Source organism: Rutidosis leptorrhynchoides, chromosome 6, assembly GCF_046630445.1.
Source record: "Rutidosis leptorrhynchoides isolate AG116_Rl617_1_P2 chromosome 6, CSIRO_AGI_Rlap_v1, whole genome shotgun sequence".
NCBI lineage: Eukaryota > Viridiplantae > Streptophyta > Magnoliopsida > Asterales > Asteraceae > Rutidosis > Rutidosis leptorrhynchoides.
Genome location: NC_092338.1, coordinates 168,735,438 through 168,746,494, shown reverse-complemented (window position 1 = coordinate 168,746,494; position 11,057 = coordinate 168,735,438). Strand labels below are relative to the sequence as shown.

Genomic DNA, 11,057 nt, shown 5'->3' with positions numbered 1-11,057 from the left:
AAACCATAAATCGTGAAGCCAAACCTTAAAACAACATATGATCCCGACCGTCAAAATTCGTTGAAATACCCTAGGACGTACTTCTCCCTTATTCGTAGAATTTACAACGCAAGATCTCGAGTAAGATTCAACAACTACTACTTCCAACTAAATTTCGGGACGAAATTTCTTTTGAGGTGTGGATAATGTAACATCCCGCGTTTTTCCGTTAAATTTAATTTTAACACCGTCTTTTTTTTTAAAACATAATCTTTCGTATTTAAATTAATAGTTTCCGTGAGTAACGTTCATTATATTCCCGCTATTTAATTTTGACATCACCCGTTTACTCGAGCGTTTTAAAAATATTCGATCGGTTAAATCCCGCACCCGCTTCTAAACTCGAGGGACTAAAATTGACACGGGGCAAACTAGTTGACTAGGTCAACTAGTCCACCCCAATCACCACCATTCAATCCCTCCATCTCTCTCTCTTTCTTTCTTTTTTTTCTCTCAAGAACACAAACATAATTCATCATCTAAATTCGGATCGGGAAGCAAACTTCAAAACAGATTACATATTCGTGATCCTCTCATCATCCTCTTCGATTTGGTACCAATTTCATCCATTTTGGGTAACATTTCTAAAACACTAAATTTCTCTAAATTCGTTTTATATACTTGAAATTGTGTTAGTTAGTGTCTATGGCTCGTGTGTAACATGAATATATGTTTTGTTTGCTCGATTTGTGGTTTGGAGTAACTAGTTTGAGTTTTTGAAATGGGTTTGCTTAATCCTTGATTTTGGATGAGTTAATATTGTTAGATTGTTAAAGTGCATGTTTTAATTGTGTTACTAGTATCATTAGCCACATTTGGATGTGTAGGTTGATTAAGAAAACTTCAAAAATCCGATTAATGATTTTGTGATGTTTGACTAGGGTTTGATAGTTCTTGACATGAACTTTTGGATGCTTAAATGCCATGGAATGTTAATTGTTAGTGTTTAGTAGTAATGTATGCTTCATTACCTTCAAAACGGCATATCATATGTGTGAATTGGATTCCCGGAACTCAAAATGCATTTGATGAACTTGAAACTTTGAAAATGGACTTTTAATGATCACTTGACGAGAAATCGGTTATGGAAAATGTTGTTTTTGTTTGATGAAACATGTTTAGTTGTGTTCCTTGTCAAAAGAGCTTTCTAACGGTATAAGATACGCTTTCTAATTGTTTACGGTTTGAGTTTTGCGTTTGTTTGAAATTTTACCAAGCCTTGAACAAGTGAAACAGGCCTGGGACCAGGCCACGGCCATTGTCGCGGCGCGACAGGCCTGGCCGCGGCGCGACATAAGCCGCGTCCAGATTCTGTTTCCCTTGACCTTTTTTTACTAAAAATGTTTGACATGTTCTAGACCTCCAATTTACATGCAACTTGTTTTAACATGCTTATATATGAATAACTAGCATAGAAAAATAGTTCGGGACCCGACCCGAACGTGTTGACTTTTTCGTTGACTTTGACCAAGTTTGACTTTTAGTCAAACTTAACCAAACTTTTATACAATCGTTCTAACATGCTTTTATACTTGATTCTTGCATGAAACTTGACAACGTGATTCACATGCTATACTATTCGAGTCGTAACGAGCCATAGGACTAATTGAACACATTTCACCCGACCTTGTGTCGTAACCGGTTAATTGATATAACTTACTTGTTTAGGTCAAGGCTAAGCAACTTTCATGCACACGTTTACTTGTTGAAGTACCTTTATACTCGTGCACTCGAGGTGAGATCATAGTCCCACTTTTTCAACAACTTTTTATACTTTTAAATTGTGGGCTGAGAAACATATACTTTGTTACATTTTGTACTACTTGCTTTTATACTTTGAACACAAGTACAAGGAAAACAAACATTCCACAGCGAGTTAGAACAAAAATCCTCAATTCGATTATCATTAGTTACACTTGCAGGGTGTAAGCGAGAACTTATATTGTGTGGCCATACGGGTTTGACAAACCCTCATTACGGACGGTTCGCTACCGTCTACGGATGAAATATATTTTCGGGAAACAGTGTATGTTCTAACACTATTGTGATGGGGTTCTATGGAAGGAAACGTTAAGTCTTGATAATTGGGTGCTCGCGAACAATACTTTTGGAATGCAAACGATTTTGATAATCAACTATGGGAATACTAAATCTTGTGGTTTAAAAACAACGTTTACAAATACATCTATGATTTCACCAACGTTTTTCGTTGACAGTTTTCTATATGTTTCTCAGGTTCATACATGGCTATTTGATACATGCTTCCGCGTACATTCATACTTGCTTGGGGTCAAGCATACATGCATACACTCTGATTTCTTGCTTGGGGTCAAGCATACATACATACATACGCTAGGGATAGCACTTTTGGATTCAAACTTTTGTTTACATACTTACGCTATTTATAGCAACTGTGCTTTTCAACTTATATTATGTCGCAAGTTATTTCATTTATACTTTATGACTTTTGTAAACTTAGACTTGTTGTCGAACGGTTTTGTAAACTAAACTTGCAAGTCTTGTACCTTTCAAATGAATGCGACATAATTTTGGTCAAACGAGTCTCATATAGGGACTACGACCACGCAACGGGACCTAAGTTAACGGCGCCGTCAATAACGGTTTTGGTCGGGTCGTTACATAAAATCTTCCTAAAATCTTTAGGATTCCTTAATTGATCCTGAAACCTCAAGACTACTTCCAATTTTTATGAAGAACACTTTGTTTGACTTTTGAAAAAAAAGTTTGACTCCGAAATTCAGATTCGATAAGAAAAATTGAAGTATGAAACTTTGCAGAAAGTTTAAATAGGAGGTTTCAAACACAATGACATTTTTACATTTTAGAAACTTACCCAAAATCCAATTTTGGCCGAAAAGTTGGAATATAGAGGTTAAGAAGCTTTTTCTTTTATTTTTCTCCATTCTCTCCCTTTTTGAATTGCAGCTCTGATTTTTATGGAGTGTAAATGAGCTTAATTACTGTAACAGGATTTGTTAAAACTTGTTTTGTATCTTAATTGATTCGCCAGATTTAATCACAAGGACACAAGGACAGAAGGAAAAATAAAAAAAAAATAAAACGATTGCTATCATCCTGTATTTGATTCCTGTTGAATGAGATGGACTGATAACAACTTGCAGACAAGTTAAAAGTATGGGTCACGATTTGCAAACTCAATTTGTAGTTATCTGTGATAACTTTTATAGTTCATAAATATTAATAATAAATATATAATAATATTAATAATAATAATAATAACTATTTTAATAATTATTATAATTATAAATAATAATAATGATATTAACTATAAAAATGATAATAATATTATTAAAGATATACTAATAAATTGTGATATTTTTTATAATAATAATAATAATAATAATAATGATAATAACAATAAATGATAATTTTATTAAAATGCTAAGTTTAGTACTAATAAATAATAATAATAAATCATATATATCAAATTTTCCTACCTAAAAATTATATATTGAAAATAATAATATTACTACTACTATATTAATATTAATATTCATATTAATCAATTTTAATAATAATAATGAAAGTGACTATAATATCTACATTTTAAACTTGTAATTACATATACTAGTATTACATTTTATTAAGTATGTAATATTTAATAATTTTACAATATATATTATGTATACTTATTACTCATACATGTTAACAGTATACATATAGTAATAGTATATATACTCAACTACTATGTACAATTATATTTTGAATATCAAGTTTTATGTATTTGATTTATAATATATAATTATTTACACATAATTGTTCGTGCATCGTCAGGCATGGTCAAAGGGTATTTGAATACGTGAATATAGTTTTTCACAACTTTCAAGACTCAACATTACAGTCTTTTGCTTATCGTGTCAGAAACATATCAAGATTAAAGTTTAAATTTGATCAGAAATTTCCGGGTCATCACACACAATATCCTTCCAATATGTAAAGCTTTTAGTTACTATTATTTTATTTTTATGTAATAATCGTTTAAATAAATAAGTGCGAAGACAAAAGACAAAAATGACGATTTGAAGATGCAAATGACCAAAAAGCTCAAATTTACAAGATACAATCCAAGTGGTTCCATTTATTTATAAGAAACGTCTAAAAATTACAAGAGTACAAGTCGCGAAACGCAAAGTACAAGATATCTAAGTATACAAAAGGACGTTCGAAAATCCAGAACTGAGACATAAACCGAGCATCAACGCGCGAGTCAACGGGCCTAAAATTACATGTCTACTATGCACAAGAATATAATATAATATATATAATTATATAAAATTATAAATATTATATATATTAATTAAATCAAGCCGCCCACGTTTTAAACATAAAGTGGTCTGATCCAGCTGGCCATGCGATCGCATGGCCTGGAAGCTTTAATCTCATCCGATCGCATGAGCCCAGAATCCTGGCCAAGTCCTATAAATTGCAACGAATTCAGCGAGTTGTTTACACCTTCAAAATATATTTCTTTCTTCCTCTGTAGACATATATTTATATTTATAATTATAATTTTAATTTTAAGTTAAGTTTAATAATAATTGGATTATTGTAAGAAATGTTTTACGGGTTTTAAAGTCGAAACTCTGTCCGTGTAACGCTACGCGATAAATAATCACTATAAGATATGTTTTTCCTTTTTAAATTAATGTCTCGTAACTAAGTTATTATTATGCTTATTTAGGCCGAAGTAATCGTGATGTTAGACTAAATATTAAAGACGGGGTTATTAGATTTTGTACCATAATTAGGGTTTGGGCAAAAGACCGACACTTGTTGACATTGGACTATGGACTATTAATAGATGGGGGTATTGTCTAATCGAATGACAACTCATTGGAATCTGTCGAACCTATCTTCAAATTAGTTAATCTAATAATTATTAAATGATTATGCATGTCCTATTTAGTAACGTTTATACGACATCTTTTACAATCATTTAATTAATTATTCGGGTTGGGTAATTGATTATTCAAACTGATCAAGTGGGTAAATTAATATTCATATCTCATTAAAACAGGGGTGGATTACATACAAGGGTAATTGGTGTAATTGTTAACAAAGTATTAAAACATTGGATTAGACGCAGTCGATAACCTGGTGTAATTATTAAAAAAGTAATAAAACCTTGTTACAGTTTGAATCCCTAATTAGTTAGAATATTTGACATCGGGAATAAGGTTAATTTGACGATCATTTTATAATTATGATCGATGGACTATTATGGGCAAGAACCAGATAGGTTTCAAATAAATCCAGGACAAAGGACAATTAACCCTGAATAATAAATTAAAATCAAAACGTCAAACATCATGATTACGGAAGTTTAAATAAGCATAATTCTTTTATTGTATTTCTCTTCGTACTTTTAATTATTGTCATTTTATTATTCGCAATTTTATTTATCGTCATTTATTTATCGTTATTTATTTTACGCATTTTAATTATCATCATTTATTTTTACGCTTTATTAAAAATCAACAAACCGGTCATTAAACGGTAAAACTCCCCTTTTATAATAATATTACTTTATATAATTATATATATTTTATATAAATATAGTTTTATAAAAATATAGTACGTAATCATTAGCTCCCTGTAGAACGAACCGGACTTACTAAAAACTACAATACTCTACGATTAGGTACACTACCTATAGTATTGTAGCAAGGTTTAGGTATATCCCATCCGTAAATTAGTAAAACTTGTGTAATATTTTGTCGTATTTCGTAGTAAACAATAATAGTATTTCATACACCTCCGCTTGCATCACCAAGTTTTTGGCTCCGCTGCTGGGGAACTAGGTGAAAAACGCTATATTGTATTAAAACTATATTTTTGTAAAAATATATTATTTTTTATTTTGTAAAAATATTTTGTTTTAATCATAAGTGTTAAAAACTTAAAATGAAAAAATATATATATATTTTTATAAGTTTATTTAAAATATATAAAATTAAAAAGTATTTTTATTTTTATTTTTAGTTTGTAAAATATAAGTTATTTTATTTTATAAATATTCTAAATATATATATTTGTATAAAAAAATAAAACAAATAATAAAATTTAAAACGGGCCGAACCAAATTGGGCTTGCAAAACTTTCCTAGACAGTTGGGCCATGCGATTGCATGCTACCGAAGACTTAAACTCATGCGATCGCATAGATTGAGCTGACAGAACTGAAACCTGGTCAGCATTTATTACGGTAGGGTTTATTATTAATTATTATTATTATTAGGGTTTTAATTTATTAATATATATTTATATCTAGTTTTATTATTATTTGTAATTTCAAGTTTTATTTATTTGTATTAATAATATTTTTTAATATAAAAATAATACATTTATATGCATTCTATTTTTATCATTTTAGCTTATATTTTTTTTAATTTATATCTTTTTATTATTTAGTTTGTAGTTTTTAATCGTATTGTTTGTAATTATAATATTAGTTTCTTTTTGTCTTAGTTTAAATTTAGTTTTTAGGTTTTGCCGTAAAATCCCTTAAGTGCTTTTTCTTTAGATTAAGATTTAGGCGCTTTAGAATTTTGCGACATCTTTTTAAGTATATAGATTTTAGTACTTTTTAAAGTAATTGCCGTTTTTGAAATAGAATTGCATTTAAGTTTTAATACCTTTAGGCGCAACTTTTTAGATTTAAATTCTAGACTTTTAAGTTTCGATGTTTTTCTTTCTTATTTTTATTTTTTGACGTTTTTCGACGCGTTTCTTTTTCTTTTTCATTTCTACGCTCTAGTTTTTAGGACATAGATTTTTATCTTCTTTAAATTTCGACGAAAAATTATTTTAAGCGATTAAATTGATAGACATCCAAATTTTCTGGTTCGTAGTAATAGTTAGATTTATTAGTGGTGAGTTGTGGGCTTACAATTTAAAGAGTCCTGGCTACCTGCTGCATCTATTGGCTATTCAAAACGTGGGCAAAATCAGAAAAGTCTATTAATTTGATAACTTATATAATTTTTATTTTTATAACTAATAGGATATTCAGTGAATGCACCGAGCAAAACGTTCACCACCTTTCATACGTTCACCACCTATAACACGATTAAGACATCTAGCCAATATTGTCGCCGTTGATTTTTCTTTAGAATCATCATCTAGTCGAACAAGTACTCCAAATCAAATTTCCGATAATCCATTTTTTGAACCCGACTTCACAATTGAGAACCCGGAAGATATTCAAGGACAATTCCAAGATCCTGAACTACTAATCATTCATCCTGAACCACAAACCGTTAAATCAGAATCTTCTAGTGATTCGGATTCAACTAATTCAAATATGGAAGAAACAGAACCTCAAAGTATGTAAGACCGAATGAGAGTCATACGCACAGGCCAAGGTCACGCCATTATTCAGCCAGATGTTAATGCATCGAATTTTGAAATCAAAGGACAAATCCTACACATGGTCACCAATCAGTGCGAATTTAGTGGTACAATAAAAGAAGATCCAAACGATCATCTTCGAACTTTTAATAGGATTTGTAATCTATTTAAAATCCAAAAAGTTGAGGATGAAACTATTTATCTTATGTTGTTCGCCTGGAATTTAAAGGCGGAAGCCAAAGATTGGTTAGAATCGTTACCTGAAGGAGCGATTGACACATGGGATGTTTTAGTTGAGAAGTTTCTTAAAAGATTCTTTCCGGCATCTAAAGCCGTGAGACTTCAAGGAGAAATTGCCACATTCATGCAAAAGCCAAATGAAACATTATATGAGGCGTGGACAAGATTCGAAAGGATGTTGAGATGATGTCCTCAACACGGTTTAGATACTTCTCAAATAGTACAAATCTTCTATAAAGGCATTGACGTCGCTACACGAAAAGACATCGACACAGCAGCTGGTGGTTCCATTATAAAGAAAACCACAACCGAAGCACACAAAATCATTGATAACACAGCCTCCCACGCACATGAGTGGGATCAGGAAAAAGATATCTTTCATTCATCTAAAGTGGCTAGAGCCGATTCTAGCCATGACTTTGATTCTGTTTCCGCAAAAATAAATGCTTTCGAGAGACGAATGGAAAAGATGACTAAATATATTCACACAATACGAATCAGTTGTGAGCAATGCGGTGGACCACACTTAACGAAAGATTGTCACATCGAGCAAACGATGGAACAACGTGAGAATGTTTCCTACATGAACTAAAGGCCGGAAAATAATTATCAAAATAATTATCAACCGCCAAGGCCAAACTTTAATCGAAATCAAAACATTCTTTACAATCCAAATGGACCCAACAATAACTCGTATAACCAACAAGGTCTGAATAACCAACCAACTCAAAACAACACTTTAAATCAACAAAGACGTGGTTTGTATAAACCACCATAACAAACCGAAGATAAAAAGTCAAATCTGGAAGAAATGGTACAAAAGCTAGTTGAATCTCAAACACAATTTATTGCAACTCAAACCCAAACGAATGAGAGGTTTGATCAGTCATTTAGAACTCAACAAGCTTCCATTTTGAATCTAGAAAAACACGTAGGTACTCTTGCTAGCATGATGAGTGAGAGGGAACAAGGAAAGCTACCGAGTGATACTGAAGTAAATCCTCGGAATGAGAATGTTAATATGGTGTCAACAAATTCTGAAAAACCAGCACCAGAAGATGGGAATGTTTTAGATGTGAGTAACAATGAAGAAGTTACAACACCACCACCACCTGAGTATGTAAAGCCATTGGTGGCACCATACAGACCACCCATCCCGTTTCCAAGAAAAGGAGTTGAGTATGAGCAAGTAATAGGTAATAAAGTTTGTGATACCTTTGGAAAAAAGAAGAAGAATAAGAAGGTGCAAGAAACAAAAATCGTAAAAATAAACCCGGTGAAGACAGTTCCACCGAAACTTCCACCAAGGTTGGGTGATCCAGGTGAATTTATTGTTCCTTGTCTACTTAGTGATTGTGTCATGTATGATGCACTAGCAGATTTAGGTGCAAGTGTGAGTGTTATGCCTCTTCAATTATATAAGAGATTAAGAGTAGGTGAGTTAAGTCCAACGAAAATGAGTATTCGACTCTCTGATCAAACCATTAGGCACCCAGTTGGAATTGCTGATAACCTACCCATTAAAGTAGGTAATTTAACCTTTCTAGTCGATTTTATTGTCATTGATATAGAAGAGGACTCAAACATTCCTCTAATTTTAGGTCGATCATTCTTAGCGTCCACCGGGGCGTTTATTGATGTAAGAGAGGGTAGAATAACACTTAGTGATGGTGACAAATCGTTTACCTTTGTGATTCGAAAGTCTAAATCTCCACCAACCAAAACCATTGAACCAATAAAAACGATTGGTAAGAACCATATTATTTTACCAACTCCAACGGTAGTGCTTAACAATAATGAAACGCCTAAGTGTGGGGAAGATGAAGTAACACCTAATGATGACTTGATAACAAAGAATCCCGTTGTTGATACGAAATTAAATGACCCCGTTATTAATAGTTCAATGAAGAAACCTTATAAACGGGTTTACGATGCTAGAATTAAGGGGAACTTTAAGTTATGTACCCAGTTAGTATCTAACCAGTCGCCTAAAGAAAAGGCGAAACTAGTTGAATTTGTGGATAATATAGAAGAAGCCGGCCACTGGCTTAAAGCAAAAGTCACATATATGCAAGTTGATTATGGTCAAAGAGAAATTGACAATGAAGTTAATCACAATTTCGACACCACAGCTACCTAAGTGTGGGAAGATTCAAATGTTCTAAGAAAAAAAAATGCTGTCTATAGTTAGTTGTTCTGTTCTCGTATAGTTCCGAGAATGGAATCCGATTGGTCTTTTCCGCTAGCAGACACTAAAGAACTAGTTTTCTTCCCCCATTCTGAATTTTTTTTGTAGGTTTTATATGAAATTAATATGAATTTTAAATTTAAGTTTTGTGTAAATTTAAAAATAAAATTTACTTTATTTCATTAAGTTTAAAAAAATGATTTCTAAAATTCGTCGTGAGTTAAACACTAGGTCATAGAACCGAAATTGCTTTACCCAAGGACGGGGCAAAAATTTTTGTTATCATTATTTTAATATTATTAATCTAAAGTATGCCAAAAATATTATATGAATGTGGGATAATATACCAAACTTCAAAAATATGTATATATATGTTTGTATTTTATGTTATACACAAAACACGGTAAAACATCGCACTTTCAAAGACTGGTATTAAAGTTCAGCGAAAGTTACTAATTTTAACGACAAGACGTAAAATATCAAATGTGATATAAAACAATATGTTTGCAAACTCGGTATTTTTAATCATTTTTCTACGCTAATCACCCTCATGAATTTAAATTTTTACTGATTTCGTGCAAATGAGGTCATTTCAAGATCTCAAGTGTGGGGAAAGGTTATAAATTCTCTCAGGTTTACACTTGGTTTAATTGCTAAATTATATGAAAATTTGAAAAAATTTCAACTAAATGAATTCAAAATCATGTTTATACATATTTATGAACGATAAAATTAGGTGATAATACTGAAATTATTGTTACCTCGGAGAGAACATAAATTAAGAAACAACCCAAAACGTTTGAATTCATTTAAAATGGAATAGAAGAGAATAAAAAGGCAAAGAAAGAAATAAAATAAAAGCTAAGTGTGGGAAGAATTTACCAAGTTCTTTAAAACATATATCACGTATTTTTGTACAGATTATTGCAGGTACTTTTTCTTTGGACTAAACTAATCAGTTTTACCCGGTTTATTGTAATATATTTGAAAAAAAGATGGATCTACACGATGAATCAATTCCATCATTAAAAGGAAGTAAAGTCTTCCAAAAATGACACGCGCTTCTTGATTTAGGTCAGGAAGTTGTCGTCCAGACTAGCTGTAGGTTGACGAAAAATCTAGAAAAGTCATCTCTAAAATCAGCAGGAAATCCACGGACCTCAGCATCAAACAGGGTCACCAAGTGGTCAGACTTATCC

At 31.7% G+C, this 11,057-nt stretch overlaps 1 non-coding gene across 1 annotated transcript; it reads right to left on the bottom strand.

Moving 5' to 3' along the window:
- Positions 1 to 7,767: 7,767 nt before the first annotated feature.
- LOC139856605 (small nucleolar RNA R71) lies at positions 7,768 to 7,874 on the bottom strand. Its single transcript, XR_011762076.1, has one exon. It is a non-coding gene; the product is annotated as a small nucleolar RNA R71 (small nucleolar RNA).
- Positions 7,875 to 11,057: the final 3,183 nt, after the last annotated feature.